Source organism: Myotis yumanensis, unplaced genomic scaffold (genome assembly GCF_028538775.1).
Source record: "Myotis yumanensis isolate MYYU_CA2020_CCGP unplaced genomic scaffold, mMyoYum1.0.hap1 SCAF_3, whole genome shotgun sequence".
NCBI lineage: Eukaryota > Metazoa > Chordata > Mammalia > Chiroptera > Vespertilionidae > Myotis > Myotis yumanensis.
This window is the reverse complement of record NW_027223754.1, coordinates 14360135-14379571: the sequence shown is the minus strand read 5'-3', so window position 1 is coordinate 14379571 and position 19437 is coordinate 14360135. Positions and strand designations below refer to the sequence as shown.

Below are 19437 nucleotides of genomic sequence, written 5' to 3'. Positions count from 1 at the left end.
TATAGACTTCATAAGAGATGAATGCATGATGAAATTTAGAAAGTTAAGGAGACTGGATCCCTAGATGAATTACCTTTTTACCACATTTAAGTAGTCTTTTTAAACTCTGACACACTTAAGCTAGTGGTAGATTTTATTCTGAGGTTTGGACATGGAGCTCATGTATGGCTAGTACAGCAGGCACATTTTCTGTGTAATCCTTTCCTTTATTAGCGTCATCACCATCCTATATAATGAAAGTGTAGTATGCAAATTGTCCCCTCGACCAGGAGTTGTCTGGGAGTTTTATCAGGGGGCGAGGCGAGCCATGGGAAGGGAGGGAGGCCCTGGCCAGCAGCCGGCAGCCACTAAGGACCCAACCAGTGCATGATTTCTAGTATTCAATATAAGCTTTTGTGATCATTGTGTAAATTCAGTTGTCTAAAAATCTGGCAGTTAAACATAAACTCAGATTTATTAGGGAAAATTAATGAATACCTTAATCCAGTCTCTTTTTTGGGGGTATTATTTTTTTCTGCAGTTCTTCACCCCTCTATGGATTTCTGAAGAGAAGTAAGATGGGCTTTCTACTGCTGTTAATCACCAGTGGGAAGATTGCATTGCCAGTGGGCGCACAATGCTGCTCATTACCAAGTGGAATGCACAGGGATAGAGCTCATCTCAGCAGCACTTTTATTTCTTAATGGTTTTTCCCCATTAGGACTTTGGATACATTGCCATCAAAATGATTTCTATGGAAATAAAAATCAGTAGGGAAGATGGCCAAAGAGATGATACCTGATTGTCAACAGTAGCTTCAGATGTTACATTTGTTTAGTGATTTATCTGAGACTTTCTACAATATATTTTTCATTATGAAAAAAATTAAAAAATTGTATGTTAAAAAGATACCAATTATATGAGTAGTTTTATAAGTCTGAGCTATATGATTAATCTACACACATTGCCATGTGAACACAGCTAAGACTTTTAACATGGTAGCTCACCAAACACAATTCAGTTAGACTTTTCTTCTCATTTCCAGAGATCTAGCTGATTCTAAAACATTTAGGGGTCACCTGTCATGTTTGGAGTATCTTTGAAGATGTGGACAGAGTCAGAATCTGGAATCTCTGTATGTTCAACTTGCCCTAATATATATTATTTCACTCATTTAGTAATAAATTCAGGTAAAAAAAGTCTCCTCTAGTAACAGGATAGTGTGGCATTCATAATAGTGTCCAAGTGGGAACAGGCAGGTACGCAGACATTAGAAAGCACACGTGTTAATGCTGAAATAAATTCCCTTCATCCTTTGCTTCTATGAGATACATTATTTTTACCTCTTGATGTCCAAGATTGTTCCTGTGAATTCACTGTGTTCTAATAGATAAACAAAGAAAGCTTCATTTATTAATGATTGTTTTCTACCCATAAGAGGGTTGGGATCATGACGTTTAATTAATTGAAAGAAGTGGCTGGTTTTTACTAGAATTAACCACTGTTTTCTTCTAGAATGAAGTTTCTTCACCAAGAACACTCATGGCTTTCCCAGCCATGATTGCCATGAACACCTTCACATCATGTTTAGAGCAATTATAATAGCCATTAAAACTTTGTACAAGTCCAGGGATTTTAAAAACTCTTGTGCTATTATGTCACCCTGTAATTTATGAATGTGGTTGTTTATGCGCCACACCCAACTATCTTTAAAGATGGTGGCCCTCTGAGCTACAAAATAATGTCTTAGAGTTTTCCTTAACCTTTTGATATAAATAAATGGTTCTGTGCTGGGAAATCATGGGTAATGCACTACAGAATAATCAAGATTGTACTTTCACATTCCTGGAATCCCCTGATAGACTCTGCAAATATCTCACCATGGACTGGTTAAGCAGGTCTGCAGTATTGTCAATATAAATTGTTGACTTCTTTCCTAGGAAGCACGAGTTGTGACACAAACTTATACATCTGTGTGTGTGTGTGTGTGTGTGTGTGTATGTGTGTGTATAGAGATGATGGTGTCTTACTGGGTAGTACTAAATTCAGATGTTTTTGTTTGTAAGTATTGACAATATTCTCTCCTCCAAATTCCAATCTAATAGAAACTTATCTAGAGAATTATCAAGATTATTTTCATTGCTAAATTAGGCATGGACTATACAAGATAAGAGTTTAAAGGCTTACATGTATTCATGGGTATACGTAGATACAAAATTCTAAATAAATAGTATCATGATTCCAGCAACAATAATTTAAGAAATATTGGGACTATTTGCTTAGGATTTATCATAGGAATATAAATTTGGTTCAACAGTAGAAAATTAATAAATTCTCCATAATAATGTATTAATGGAGAACTCTACTTAGTCATATCAAAAGTTGTAGACAGATCATTCCAGAACTTCAAGATTGTTTCATGATTAACAATAGCAATAATAATTATCACCTTTTAGAAAAGTAGGAATGCAAATGAATTTCTTCCCACCAATACATATCATCTACAACAAAACCTATAGCATCCTCAAACTTATTGGTGATATGTTAAAATATTTCACTTAACAACAGCAATAGTACAAAGGTTCTGTGTGGTTTACCTTGTGACTAGACTTACTACTGCAATTCAACTCTCAACTTTGGTTGTTGTCTTACTACGTGGTAGTAAGGGAAGGAAAAATGTAGAGATATGAAAAACAAATTTATTAGGGAAGTAGTAACAAAATCCTTATGCTTCCCATATATAATATGGTTTTCTTCATAGAGAACCTAAAAGAACTTACAGATAATTTAATAAAATTAATAAGAGAATTGCTTTGACTTAAATTTAATAAAAGTTATGTGAACCCTTTCAAGATTGATTTATTAATTTTAATTAAAGACATTAAAGCAATTTTAAATATAATGGGAGTATAATGTGATCATAAATAAGATCTAACCTAAAATTGTTAATTTTCTGAAAACTTAGATTAATGCAATCTCAGGTAATCAATAATATTTTCATGGAAACTGACAAGCAGATTCTAAATCTATATAGAAGAGTACTGGACCAAGAATAATAAGGTAATTTTGAATCCTTCCAAAATTCCAAGTGAGCAGATTTCCCCTACCAGATAACAAAACTTATAAAATCCTAGTGTGACTGTGAATCTGAGCTAGCAAAATAGACCAATAGAGTAAAAGAAGGCCCCAGAAACAGACCAACAGTCTTACATCCATATGGAACCTGCATTTAATATAAAAGGCAAACAATAAATGATGGGAAAAATCAGATTGTATCTACCACTAAACAAAAATAAATTTCAGCTGTCTTAAAACTGTGATGGGTAAAATTATAAAATAAGTGAAAGACAATATAGAAGAATATCTTGTTGACTTCAAATTAGAGGAGTTCTCATATAGTAAAAAAATGATAAATTTTATATACAGAAATCAAGAATTTTTGCTCAACAAAGGACAAAATAAGTTAAAAGGCAAAACTTTGACCTTGGAGAAGATATTTGTAACACATATAACTGACAAAGACTGATTTCCTAATATATAAAGAACTTTTAAAAGTAATAAGAAAAAGATAAAGAAAACAAATAAAAAATAATTAAGAACTTCAAGAGACACCTCACAAAAGGACTATGAGTAGCCAATAACCATCTAAAAAAAACCCACCTCAATTTATTAGTAATCAAAATATAGCAAATTAAAATTCATAATGTGGTACCAAGTTAAACACTCTGATTTTACAGAGACTTTAATATAAAAATTATATTTCTTATGAAAAGATATGGATAAATTCTTAAGGTAAAAATATAAAAAACTTTGAGAAAACAATTGATACATTTTACTATTAATACAACATTTTTCTTAACAATAAAAGGCACCATAAGCAAAGTTAAACACCAAAACCAAATATGTACACATAGTCTACAGCAAATATAACTGACAAACAAATACCACCCATAAAATATAAGAAACTCCTGCAAATCAATAAGAAAACCACAAACAACTCATTTTTAAAAAGGACCAAAAATGTGAATAGGCAATTCACAGAAAAAGAGACTTGGATAGCTAGTATGATAATTAAGAACAAACAAACAAAAAAACCACAAGAGCTCTGCATCACTACAAATTCTGGCATTATAATAAGCAAACAAACAAACAAAAAAACCCCCCAAAAAACCCCAACCAAAACAAAACATTTAATTTTATTCGAATCTTTTCTGGAGTCCAGGATGTTAGAAACGTCAACCTGTCATGCTGGTTTGTATCACCTTCAAGGCTGAGATAAAGTGCTATTCACCGTCTTCTGCTTTAGGTGCCATTAGTGGGAGTTTTGAAAGCTACTTCAACTTTAAAGTAGTGTGAAACGTATAAAAAGGTCATTTTTCATTGAACAAAAAATCCATTTTTTTAAGTAGTCAACATTTTAAGATAGCTATATTAAAATGACATGTATGTCTTACCAAATTTCCATGCTTATTTCAAAATATAAATATTTTGTTTTTTCACTGTTACTAAGGTGACTAAAATCCTACATGAAATAAGAAAATAGAACTCAGGCTCAAAGTTTGAATATTTAAAGTTTTCTATTTAAATTATTGTGTAGAAATATTTACTTCTTCAGTTCACTACACAAAGTATCAGAAAGTCTATAGTTTTTCTATTAGAGTAACAGAGAGGACACATGATACCATAGAAAATTTGAGTTCCAGGTCAACTTTTTGTCTTATTAGCAATGTGGCAATGAATAAGCTATTTAGTTATTTGAAATATTAATTTTCTTATATGTAAAATTAAAATCTATGTGTTCTCTTCTCCTCAGGACTGTGTAAGATTTTTTTAAAGATTACTATCTATACCTATCATATCTATCTATCTATCTATCTATCTATCAATCTATCTCTACATATATCTACATACTACACTATAATGTGTACTTCATGATTGTTTAGCATTATTGATATGTGTAAAGTCAATTTAAAGACTTAGTGATCTGTGGTGGTTCAGCAACATGGGAATTTTCATTTACTTCTTATGAGAGGGCAAAATAATGAATTTTTTTTTCTGGGGTCCTTATACTTTGTACAAATAATTCAATTTCAAGGAAATTATCCTAAAGGGGTTGGTATTTATGTGCACAAAAAAAGTTAGTTGCTACAAAGAAGTTGACGAAAGCTCTGTTGAGGTTTATTAGCTATAAACCAAATGCCCCACAATAGAGAATTAATAACCTATTGTGGTTCAACAATACTTTTACCCATTTAAAATATTACTGGACACTTCTAAATGGCATAAATTAAAAATTAATATTAAGATATGCATAAATATCTATGTTGTTAAAGAGACTCATAAAATACTAGCTAGTCAAAAAGCCATTTGGCAGCCTTCTTTGCAATTATAGTCACCTTTATTTTTCTCTACCCTTGTTTTCAGTCTCTTTTTTCCTCCTTCATCCCTATTATAGAAACTCAAAGTTATTGCTTGAAACATTATCTCATCTTAAAGTTTTCTATTTTACCACATAAAAGAGCTTTTACTAAAAAGTGAGTCAGATACCTGAACAAAACATACACAATTCTTCTTAAAACGTAACCATATCTCAATGAGATGTCATCTCAAATAAAATATTTTGTTATCTACTTTAGAGATAAAGTGACTTTTTCAGCTAATCTTATCAAAAGATAAAATTAGATTGTCTTGAGAGGTTATGAGATTTCAGTTACCAAGAGTTGAAAGAGAGAATGACTGACCCAATTACAAAGATAAAATAAAGATGATTCAAACGTGGTTGAAAAGTGGAGTAATTAAAATTGAAGATAGTTTTAAAGCTGAGATTCCATGATAACCTGTCAAAATAGTGGGGAAAAGTAGGCTTACAGTTTTAATACAAATAAATATAAAATTCATAAATAATAATACAAGAATGAACTGTTTCATAGACTCACAACTGTAAACTTCCTTTTGCTCATCCCTGAACAGTAAAGGAGTGATGAGTAAAAAGGTTGGTTACTGAAAGCTTATTCTGATCCACTTGTTTTAAGGACCAAACAACCAGGATAATTATCAACAATTGTCAAAAAATAATTCACTTGATTCTCAATTATAAACTTTAAAGAGGCCATGTAATGAAACGTAAGTTATTTGCAAAGTTCATATGGGTTTTGTATTGGTATATGGGGAAAGTAGTGATGTTAAAGGCTTGTAGGTTAAATAAGAAACTGATCCTACAAATGAGTATTGAAGCTGATATTGAAGGATTGGCACTATATATCTATATCTATATCTATATCTATATCTATATCTATCTATCTATCTATCTATCTATGGCTAAAATGCTAAGTGTCCGTCCAACTGCTGACTGGTCACTATGATGCACACTGACCACCAGGGGGCAGATGCTCAACACAAGACCTGCTGTGACATGCCCTGGCCATTTACAAATAAATGGCACTGCAGACCTGGAGCCAACAAAGCAACACTCGGCTTCCCCCAAGTGGGACACAGGCCCTGCTACAACCCCAGAGTGACATCCCACCAAATCACAGCCAACACTGTTAAGACCCCATGGTGCAAAATACGCCCACAGCCCAGCCCAGCCCGGAAGCAGTTCGCTGTGGGCACCAGGTAATGACATCACGTAGCAATGCCCAGCTTCCTCTCCCTAGCACCTAGCCTCTTTGGAGTTTCAACCCAGGAGCATGACTTGCTTTATAGCCAGGTACAAACATTTTGCACTTTAACCAAATGTCTGTGAAGCATTTCATGTGCCTCATCTCATTTGATCCTCATAGAAGTCCTGGAGTAGGTAGATAAGAGACTTGGTAGAATCCTATTTTCTTTTCATTAGCTGGAAAATGGAGATTTAGAAAGTTTAGAAACTTGACCTGACTGAAAAGTAAAAAATGGTGGAACTTGAAAATGATTTCAGGTTTTCTCACTGTGCAGAATATAGATAAACACTGCTGCAGTTAAATATTTCACCCTTTGTTCTCCCTGCATGACCTACAATAATAATCTGCTTCATGTTGATATTTATTGCTGTTTTGCTGACAATTACCTGAAAGAGATGTTGAGGTGCTTCACTGGGCTGGAAAAGTTTAGCTAAATCAGAAAGCAGGTTTAATAAAGCAAATTTATTCTATATCTATAAGAGGCTAAGTTGACTCGTGCATGTGTGATACATATAAAGCTCTCGCTGGTGCCAATCGCAAGCCTGTGTTTCAATCTGTCATTGTTGATTGTGCATTTGGTTGACACTTCTATTATAGAGAAAGGGCGAATAGTGATATCAAAACATTTCTTCTAATTAATTTCCTTTCAATGTGCATGAATCTGTGTATCAGGCCTCTAGTATTAGAACAACATAATCCTTAAACATCTTTTTTCCCATGTCACAGGATTCATAGTTCATGTCCAGAGCCATGATCAAAATGAATATATTTTATTTTCTTAATAAAATGGGCTAATTTCCTTGGCTCATATCTGGTTTCAGGCACAGATGTGGACACCTTAGACTCATATGCCCAACATTCCATTTCAGGCATGTGCTGAGCTTCTCTCTGCTTCTCAGAGCCCCAGAAAGCATGCTCAGCCCAAGCAGCACCCAAGAACCACCCCAAAATGCCTTGCCAGGGAGTTAGCAGCCCCAAGAAAACCTTCGACCAGTGAGGCAACGAACATGAATACATGCACCAAGCCTCATGCCTTTCAGCTGGACAATTATGAGAGGCAGTTGGTAAATTCTTTTTTGTGTGTGTGTGTGTTGGTCACATTTTGAAAAGAAAAATACTTGGCCCTAATTTCAAGTCATTTGTATAGTCTTCTCTCATACATAATATGACTGATTCTTCGATTAACCTTGTGAGGAGGTCAGAAACTAACCAAGGAAGAGAGATAGCACTATTCCTTCTACTCCCCCCTCCTTCTAAAGATAATGATAATCATGGCTGGCATTCTTTGAACAGTTAAACTCATTCAGTCATGTATTAAGCACTGAAAAATCATTTCAAGAAGCATAATTTTCACAATAAAACTCTGAGACCAATTTAAGAAATAATGTCCCCATTTTACAGTTGATGCAATGAAAGCACAGAGGGCATAACTAGCTTGTCCAAAAGTATTTAGCATTTACGGTAGATGACCCAGAGTTAAAAAAAAAAAAAAGTATAAACTAATTATGCTCTTAGTACAAATATGCTTATGTCTAGTTTTGTGTAGTTTTTCTCACTGCCAATTCAGAATTCAAGAAATTAGAAAACCTTTGTTTACTTTTCCGATCTTCCAGGAACTTTCAATTTAGTGAGTAAAAATGTTTGATGAAATTGATCAATCATACTTAGTGTGGTAGCGGAATAATTCTCTTCCTATCCTGCTCCCACCCCAAAATCCACATCCTAATCTCTGGAATCTGTGACTATGTTTCCTTAAAAGCAAAGGAGAATTTCAATGACAAATGGAAGATTGCTACTTCGATTACTTTAAAATAGGGAAATTGTCCTAAGTTATCCAGGAGGGTCCAAAAAAATCACAAGGATCATTGGACATGAAAGAGGGAGGTGAAAATGGAGAATCAGAGACAGGAAAGCATGAGGAAGACTTGGCCTGCTATGGCTGGCTTCGAAACAGAAGTCAGCGCCTGGAGTCAAGGAATGCAAAGGGCCTCTAAAGGCGGAAAGGCAGGAAAATGGATTCTCCGAGGAAAGAGCACAGCCCAGCAGACACTTGATTTTAGCTCAGTGAGAACCTTTTCAGACTTCTAACCTCCAGAACTGAGGAGACTACTAGAATTAGGTTTTTGTTGTCTCTAAGCCACTAAGATTGTGGTAATTACTATCATAGCAGCAATAGAAATTAATGCAATTAATTAGTAATTGGAAAATGTAGGCAACACATTCAATCTTGCAATATCTCTTCCCTTTCTTCTCTCCTATCTTTCTTCTTCCCTCTCCACCTTTATAGTGAAACTAGAGGCCCGATGCATGGAATTCTTGCAAGGGGCTAGGCCTTGTAGCCCCGGCTTCATCTGGAAGGTTGTTTGACTGTCTGGCCTAATTAGCATATTATGCTTTTATTATTACAGATGAAAGATTGTCCTGGTTATCATTCATATCAGGGGTGGGGAACATCCAGCCCTCAGACCATTGAAGGCCTGCAAAATCATTTGGTCTGGTTCATAAGGTGAGTTAATTAAATGTCTGGCCAAATATAGCAGGCTAATTTTTAAGTTGATGATATTGTATAGCCTGCAAATGATATTATAAATATTCAAATGGCCCTTGGCAGCAAAAAAGGTTCCCCACCCCTGATTTATATGAACACAGAATTTATCCACTTATGTAAAGCACACACGGAAAACTCCACAGTGAAATTAGAAATAAAATTCATTTTGACATACTTTAAACAATCCTTTTGAAGACAAAGGTCAGCCTGATGAATGAATACACAGTGGATTTAAAGCTAAAATTTGTTCTTCCTCAAATTTCAATAGGCCTTTAAAATTACAGACCAAGATTATATTACTGTGTCTCCAAAGTGATTATAACATCAATTATTCATCTAAATCTTTTCCCTTGACATTGTTAGGCATATCTTAAGCTTTCAATTTACATAGCTACATGAAGACAGAGAGGTTATGCTGGGAGCTTTCTATGATATAGTGGAGAAAGTCAGAAAGATAGCATTTAAGTATGCTCGTTCCTCTTCACCTCGAACTTTTTCCAGACTACTAAATAAATCTGCTTGAAATAATGACCTCGCTACTAAATAAATCAGATCCCAGGAGCTCTACTTCTTGTTATAGAAATCCTTATTTGGGATCTGAATGTATTACAGACACATGCATGTATCGACGCAGATAAAGCAGAAATGAGACTGGGCTACCTTGAGGCTATACCCAAATTCTGGCCTGCTATTCAGAGCTGGCATTCTGTGCAAATCACTTAACCTTAAGACTCAGTTTGCAAAATGAAGACAATAATACACATCCCTTAAGTAGCGAGGAACAAACAAATTAATGTAAATGACTGTGGTTTGTCAATAGCAAAAGTTATGCCTATATGTCATTAATGTTTTTATTTTGATAGTTGTGATGCTTTACTTTATTGCTCTAAAGTTTAATATATAATACCTTTTCTACATTTAATTTTTTTTTAATTTTCCTTCTTGTGATCTTATATCATTTTTCACTTAAATACCTCTGAAAGACCTACATTGGATTGAATACTATTCAGTATTATATAAAATGTTCCATATTATATTGTATATTATTATGTGTATATGAGAGATAAATGATAAACAATTAAATTTAGAAGGACTTTACAATAAGTGCTATAAGAGGAAGAATGTTGTTTTATTAAAATATAACATTAAAGTCTTTGTAATGGTTATAATAACAATAATTATTTCCTACATTTATTGACCACTTACTATGTGTCAGATATCAGGCTTTTACATGATTCAGTTCAAATTAATTAAATGATATTTCTTATATCCTTGTTTTATAGATGAGGAACTGGTGACTTCAAAGCCTATCAATTAAGTTGCCCATAATTACCCTTTTAGAAAGCAGAAGAGTTGCAACTCCAGAGGCAATGCTTACAATCACTGCCCCTTGGAACCCTTCAGAAATTAATGCCCAGCCTGTTCCTCTCCAAACCCTACTCCTCCTTTCCCATCTGACCCTTCAAAACAGCGAGATTGTGCCCTGGCTGGTGATCTTCAGTGGTGAGAGCATTGGCTGTGTACTGAAGGGTTGCAGGGTCAATTCTTGGTCAAGGGCACGTACCTGGGGTGCAGGTTCCATCCCCTACCCCTGTAGGGGTGTGTGGGGGAAGCAAACAATAAATTGGTCTCTCTCACATCAATGTTTCTTTCTCTCACTCCCTCTCTTCCCCTCCCTCCCTCCCTTCCACTCTCTCTAAAAATCAATGGAAAAATATCCTTGGGTGAGAAAATAACAACAACAAAACAATAAAAACACACAGCTAGATTGTCATGAAACTAAATATATTTATATTTACATTCAGTGACAGTTTATCATGATCCAGAACTTACTTTGTTGTATAAATCTCTTATAGCTAGTTTTAGCAGGCCAAAATTTAAAACTTTTTCTTAGTATCTTTCATCATAACAGTAACAAAATATAATTGCTAATTAGTTATTACTTTACAAATTGGGGATTGAATCTATAATAATGAAAGATTATTGATATATATACACACACACACACACACACACATATATGGTATAAATGGTATATATATATACCATTTATTTATTTAGCTTATAACTTCATTTTATGCATTTTCCTATTATTTTTCAACAATTTTGATGAACACTTTTGTTATTTAAAGAATGCCACTTTTCATCATGACCTCTGAAATGTGCAACCATTTTATATCACTTTGAAGTAATAATTAGTACTTTTCCTTGATTGGATTTTTATTTGATTCATGAGCAATATAAAAGTAATTATAGACTCCATATTTTCTGTGGCATGTTCATGACTTTTGATGGCTTTTATATACTTATTCTATCACAAAACACATATAAGTAATGCTAAATATTATTTACAAGAAAACAACGTAAACAATCCTTAATCTTGGAATAGACTGGCCAGAACCTCAGAAGATCTGAACATCTTAGTTTTTTTCAAAATATTTGGTTGAGAATACCTTTTTTCTCCATTGCACTGTTCGTATTCAAATAGTATTGGAATCTGTAGCCACTATCATAAGGCTTAAAAAGAAATAAAATCCCCTCTATTTGCATATGACATGATTATTTACATAAGAAATCCCCTAAATCTGCAAAATATATGATACACGAATAGAAGATCAATACATGAAAAAGATCAATCAAATGATATATGTTAACAATGAACATACAGAAAATAAAAGAGAAACAAATATACTAATTATAACTACTTGGAAGGAAGTGAAAGTTATCAAAATATGTACAGAATGTGTATGCTAAAAATGACAAAAATGTTCATGAAAGAATTTAAAACCTAAAAAAAAAATTGAGACATAACATTTTCATAACTGGAAGACTCAATTATAGAAAAGATGTTAATTCTCCTAAAATTTATGTGTGGGTTTAATGCAATTTCTATCAAAATCCAACCAAGAATTTAAACAGAGAAATACACATTATGAAATTTATATGTAAAAGCAAAGGCTCTAGAATAGAAAAACCAATGTTAAAAATGAGTAAGTTTAAAGGTTTCTCTTTACCCAATATTACGGCCTACCTGATGGCTACACTAATTAAGATATGATACTGTCAGACAGTCACCCCAAACAATGTAAAAGAATAGAGCATTTAGAAAGAAACACAAATTGTTTTGCAAGCTGTTATCCTCGTGGGGAACTGGCTAAATGCTGCATGGAACCTTTCTGTGTTTGCTCAGTCCCGTACATGTAACCCCTGTTACCAACCTGCTCCACCTCCACTGCCCCTCTCTGATGCCCTCTTCACTTGAGCCCTTGTCCCTGCCATGCTCCTTTCCCAAGCTCAAGTGCCACTCCCTTCTCTTTTCACCTTCCACTTACTTGCTCTTACTTCTACTGGTCTGTCTTTGCTCTTAACTGCCTGCCTTTCAAAGGCAGGAGGGAGTGAAGGGAGGGAGGGGGGGAGGGAGAGAGGGAGGGAGGGAGGAAGGAAGGGAGGGAGGAAGGAAGGAAGGAAGGAAGGAAGGAAGGAAGGAAGGAAGGAAGGAAGGGAGGGAGGAAGGAGGGAGAAAAGAAGTCATCTGTTCATCTGCAATGAGCTTCTGCATCTGTATTTTAGGCCTTTGTCCCATAAATGGAGATGTAAATACTGAAGCCTGGTTTCTACCCTCAATACAACACAGCACAATTATCTGTTTTTAACTTAGTTTCACACAGACTGTTATCTATCCAGCTCTGAAATATTGTCTCAATCTCCAAATTCACCTCAGCCATTAATCTTCTGGATTTGAAGTTGGCTTGCTATTTCCTGGGTATTTCAATGTCAGAATTCTTCTATTGATTTTGACTTGACTTCTTTCATTCAGCTCTGGATATTCTGAGTTGCCTAAAAGTAATTTTCTACTTTAACTTTAACTCTCCAAAACTCAGTTCTTGACGTGAACCATTTAGAGTTGCAAAGGAATGAAAAACATGAGTGGACTGATCTACCTAGAGAGTATACATTGAGAGAAATTTTTAAAAAGTGCCATATTAAACTTTTTTTATCCTGATACTGGTAGTAAGATTTCAGTTTGACAAAGATGACAATAGGGAATAAAGATATTTTCTTGATTTCTTTTTTATTTAAATGTATTGGGGTGACATTGGTTAATAAGATCATATAAGTTTCAATGTACATTTCTTTTTTTTTTAAAATATATTTTATTGATTTTTTACAGAGAGGAAGGGAGAGGGATAGAGGGTTAGAATCATCGATGAGAGAGAAACATCGATCAGCTGCCTCCTGCACAACTCCTACTGGGGATGTGCCTGCAACCAAGGTACATGCCCTTGACTGGAATCGAACCTGGGACCTTTCAGTCCACAGGCCAACGCTCTATCCATTGAGCCAAACCAGTTAGGGCTCAATGTACATTTCTATGATACACGATCTGTATATTGCATTGTGGCAGAAATGGTTCCTTTTCTCATTTAACCCATTCTTCCTTTACTAATAGAATTTCCCATCCCAAGTTTTAGCAAAGAACACAACCCCCAGTTAGAGCTAGCCTTTCCAGCTACATAAGTGCGCGACTAAATTTTGGCCAATATGTCAGTGATGAGTGCCATTTCCAGATTGTGATATTCTAAGAAAAGTCCTTTCTCCTGCTTCCTCTTTTTCTCATTTCTCTAATGCTGAAATGCAGAGAAGACAGTATGTGACAGCCTCAAGCTGATTACCAAGGACAACAACCTGATCAAAGAAAAGGGTTGCAGACATGGCAGTTTTAAGGAACCTATTATCACTACATGTCTCAGTATCTGCCTATGTCTGAACTCTGATATGAGAGAAAGTAAAATGTATATTGTTTGAGCTCCTGTATTTTGGGACAATAACTATTATTACTTATCCATATTTTATCCTTCTGTTGACATATTTTCAAGAACTCTTCTACTATCTCTAAATATCTAGTAAAGTGTATAGTTTTCCATTTCTAATATTGAATATACAATTTCCATGCCATGCATTTTCAACTCTCTTATTTTATTTTCCTTCTTTATCTGTTGTGCAATGTATTTTAATTTCCTTTACAACTATCTACCTTAAAAACAGCAAACAAATCAGGAGAACATTAATGGTATTTAAAAATTATAAAATGGTGGTTGTTACTAAATGCCAAATTTGTGGTAGGGTTCTTCCTAAGTGATTTTCAATGTATCTTTTACCTCCACCAAAATCCTATGTGGTGTGTCCTCTAAATACTCCCTTAGAGAAGAAAAACAGAGGCTTAGAGAGATTCAATGATTGGTACAGTACGCAAGACAGACAAATGACCCCCTCTCCAAAGATGTTCACTCCCTAAATCCTGCTGCCTGTGAATATGCTACATGACAAAGGGGTTCACAGGTGTACTGGTGGTTATTAACCTATTGACCTCAAAATAGGGGGATCCTCCTGGATTATGCAGGCATCTGGACAATGTAATCACATGAGCTATTAAAAGCAGATAACCTTTTCCCAGCTGTGGCAGAAGAGGATATTGGAGGATTTGAATCACGAGAGGAACTCAACCCAGTGCTCCTGGAGGCAGGAGACTTGGAAAACGTGCGAAGGAAGATGCGTGGGCTCCAGGAGGGAACCCCAGCTCCTGGCTGACAGTCGGCAAACAAACAGAGAAACTGCACACACTTCCAGGACACCACACTCTATAAGTAATATATTTTTTAAACTTCATCATGATACATAAGAAATCAGACAATTCATTTACATGATGGAAGGGTAAATTATATCTTTGAGATATTTGGGGATTTAAGGCCCATAGCTATCAGATACATTGTAAACATCAATGGAACAATTTAAAGCCACTACAAAAACTTGTTAATTCAACACACCCCAATTATTTTTTAAAGGGACTGTCCTCTTTTAAGACATTTTTCACATTTTTATTATAAAAGTATATTTGCAAGTTTTGCTTTAACAAAAGTAGGAAACATTTAAATAATAGCTTAGAAAAATAAGTCATGAAGAGGATTTCCAATAGGGCCTAGTTCATTATTTATACACTTCAAATCCTTCCAGGAGTTTTACCTGGAGATTTGGGGGTAAGGTACAGTGGTACTCATCATTAGTGTCTCCAAAATCTTTCTCCTCAGGAGGTTTAAAAGCAACTGGAAAGCTAGGTGAGTGAGGTGGGTGATTTACCCTACTCTGTGAACTTGAAATGCCACACTCAAGTAAATGAATGCCTGCACAGTACTTTCCTCAGCTCCTGATCTAATCACATTTCTTCAAGTGCTATTCGGACCAAGGAGCTCCATCCATCCTGCCGGCTGAGTGGTACACATTCTTGGCATTTGGACAGGTGGGGGGAACGATGGTCCTGCATAACAGAACGCTTGGTTCCATAGCTGCCCCCTTCACCATGTGCCAATTTAACAGACAAGAACAAGGATGTAGCAGACTAACTAATAAAAACAAACCAGAAAATATTGATTTCAACCCAGACACATGGTGTTTAATTTAAAAGACAGCTCTTCAGAAAATCCTTTCCTCAGTTGTCACACAGGCATGAGAACGTGTCTATCTTCCCAGGCACTCAGCTAGAACAGAGACAAAGGAGTGGTACTCTTGCTTTTCAAGTCAACACAAGGGCATGGGTACATGCGTGGCTGGGATTCATTATTCTTTCAGCTTGCCAGTTTTAATTTCTACTCTCTGAAAATAAAAGACATACCCTTTCTCCTCACACATTTAGCTTTCCGTTTTTTTCCTTTTTCTCTCAAATACAAAAAAGAGAGGTCTACGTCCAACCGATAGCATTTAATTTAACATTAAGGTATTCTATAGGGCTACAGTCTTTCACTTTATAAAGCCAAATGACTTGTACATGAAGGTTGTTTCCAAGTGAATATACAGCATGGAATACAAATGAAAGTACAAATTGAAGTTGATAGATTCTGCCTGAAAGCACTAAATTTGAGTCTTCTGAGTGTAAAGGTTTCTATCTTTCATTTGTTTATCTGCTCTCAAAAGATAATTGCATTAAGTGATATCATTGGCCAATAGTAGGGGATACAAAATGCAAATAAGATTTGCATTCAAGCATGCATATGTGAGCTAACAAGTGAAACTCCAAAATGTCCAATGACACAGAGAGGGCACGTAAAGGTCAAATAAGTGTATTTGAATTAAGATTTAAGAGAGATGAATCAGGGAACTTACATGTATATATGCATAGCCCATGGATACAGACAATAGTCTGGTGAAGGCCTGGGAGGGGCGGGTGCAGGGTGAAGGGGGTCAATAGGAAAAGAGAAACACCCAAGGGGACATCTGTTATACTTTAAATAATAAAGATACTTTTTTAAATGAAAAAAAAAAACAACAACACAAATTAAGACTTAAGTAAATAATTACTGAGCAAGTCAAGTAATATCAAGAGTAAAGAGTTATACATTTCAAGCATCTGATTACTCATCATGGTGATAGGCAACTGTGGGGTGGTTGTGTTCAGGTAACCATTTGCCATTTTCCTCCTGAACCAGTGGTTCTCAACCTTCCTAATGCCGCGACCCTTTAATACAGTTCCTCATGTGGTGGTGACCCGCAACCATAAAATTATTTTTGTTGCTACTTCATAACTGTAATTTTGCTACTGTTATGAATCGTAATGTAAATATATGATATGCTACATGTGTTTTCCGATGGTCGTGACCCACAGGTTGAGAATTGCTGTCCCTAGTATTTACATGTATGATGTAAATTCCTGCTACATTTTAGGAAGGGTAAATGTAAATATCCTGAGCAATACTAGATCAATGAATAATTTTATTCATCAATGATTTTGCCTCAGGTGTATAGACACACTAAATAAATGCATCCACTTCTGCCTCCCTGAAAGAGAAGTCCATGTACAAAATGCTATTGTTCACATAGGATAATGATAGGAAGGGCTCATTTTAATTCCTAAGAATCTTCCTTAAATAGAACATTTTGTGTCACAAAGTTAAAATTCTAGAATAAACTTCACACAGATCTCCTGTCACTTCAACTCTGAAGTCTTGTCAGCGCAGCTAACTAATTATATGAAGCACCCGGGAGTCAATGTTTCTTTGCAGTGTTATGTGTTCAATGATTCAAGCACTGCTTTAAAGTATATGTGGGCTTACTAATCAATTCCCGTTCCCCTAAATTGCATGCTACGCTATGCACGATTTTCTCCTCCAAGCATGTAAAATGCTAAACTACATTTGTCTTTGATATATTTCCCCCCTTTATTTTAGAAGTATCACAGGAAGGAACACAGCTACTATAAAATTAATATGCAATCATCTAGCAAAGGATTACGGGCCTAGCGGGGCTTGAGAGGGCACGTGTATGCTTGTGTCTATGAGAAACAGAAATGTGCCTGGAGACTTGGGGAGGTGGTGGTGATTCTAATCAGTTCAGTTACTCTCCGTGCATCTGTTAACAATGTGGAGAGGCACGCTCATTCTTTCATCCTAAGTGCTATTCCTCAAACCCTTACAAAATTATGTTGGATTCAGAAATTATGGGCTCAGGATTACATTATTTTGTTATTTGGGATCTTCTGGAATCATATAGTACATAAATCTATTGTACAACTGATTAATTTTCTGAGATAATTGGGAAATAGAGATCAATCAAGAATATATGAAGAATAAACTCAGTTATGTGTATAATTTTGAGATAGAGAAAGAAATGGAAAAAGAGAGCTAGAATGAGATAAAAGTAGTTGTCCATCTATACATACATATATACATATATACTATTTATATATACTATACATACATACACACACATTCACACATACACAGAGCGGGAGAGAGAGCAAGAAAAAAATGAACAGGTTAGTGGAGATGACTGCCTCAAGACAGTTAATTAAAAAGCAGAAAAACTTAGATTTTTCAGGAGGCACATTCTCCCCTGACTTAATGGCTCAAATTATAGTCCAAGGATACCAAGAAAAAGAGGAAAATAAAATTGAGTATCCACCTACCTCAAAGAAAAAATTTCAAAAACTACTGAATGTGTCTAATTTTGTAAAGAGAGCATTCCACCACAATTGTTATGAGACAAGTCAAGGTAACATAAAGATCAGAGAAAGTTAAAATTCCATGAATCCTAAAAGCTGTCAAGAGTTCTAGAACTTCCCTTCATTTATGAATGCAAAGTACCCCATGGGAATATCTGAATACTGATTAAATAATTTGGGGGTAACTGTGTAATATTCTAAATGCTATCTCAGAATTATACTGGTTTCAAAGCTGATTACCAGTATGCACTATGAAGGTTCAAAGATTGCTAAATATTGAAATCATATGTGCCCAATCTCCCTGAGTGCATTTCTAACCACATACCCAACTTTTCTACCAACCAGCAATTCACATGTTAGCGCAAAGGGCCCTAAAGTCAATGTCCTTAGTGATTTGTCTGTGTTCTACACTAACCATATCTTCATGCTTTTTTAAGTCTCCCTTGCCCCCATCACAGGACTTAGACAGGTCAATTTGGTTAATTTTTGCCTTATATGCATACCTCCTTTTCTGACCTTCCCAAGGAATTTTAAGAAAAAAAAGGAAAATAAGGCAGATGGATAATAATAGGGGCTACAACCAAACACCAACCTGATGTTACAGGCCCCAGCTACTCAGCAGGACACCCTCACAAAAGATAGGACATGAGGGTGGTAGTGGGTTGTGAGCAATCCCAGGGATGCCCAGTGAGGATCCCCTTTCAACAACCCTTGTTGAATTTCATTGTTATTTAATAGTAAATCTTTCTTGAAGTCCACGCAGCCATGTCTGGGACATTGACAATATTATTATTTCTCTTTATTAATAAGAATAAAGAGCTAACCTTTACAACGTCTTTATTATGTGTGGAAAACCTTGTAAACATACAGCTGCACACACAGGCATGCATGTGCACACACACATAATTGGACACTAAATTTATCATTATCATTTAGATTAAGAAAAATTGGAGGCATAGATGATTTATTCAAAATATTGAATAGTAGAGATAGGATTCAACCCCAAAACCCATGGAGAGCAGAGGCCAATTACCATGCTAACTGCTCTCACAGGGCGCAGAGGACTAAGTTGGACCTAACTAGATATGACAGATATCCCAGAAGCTGTTCCCAAACTCCTATTTGGATAACACAAAGTCAAAGATATTTCATCTTTTTTCTTTCTTAAAATAATGTGGGCCTCTTTGGCTAGTTTTAATAAAACATGTGTTATTGTTGTGAATGAAATAATTGAATAGAAATTGTGCTTAAAATTGTCT

The 19437-nt window shown here is 35.2% G+C and overlaps 1 protein-coding gene across 2 annotated transcripts in view; it reads right to left on the bottom strand.

Annotated features, from left to right (window-relative positions):
* The window catches only part of SGCZ (sarcoglycan zeta), a 611636-nt gene that overhangs the window by 23546 nt on the left and 568653 nt on the right, over positions 1 to 19437 (bottom strand). The gene's annotated exons all lie outside the window — the stretch shown is intronic.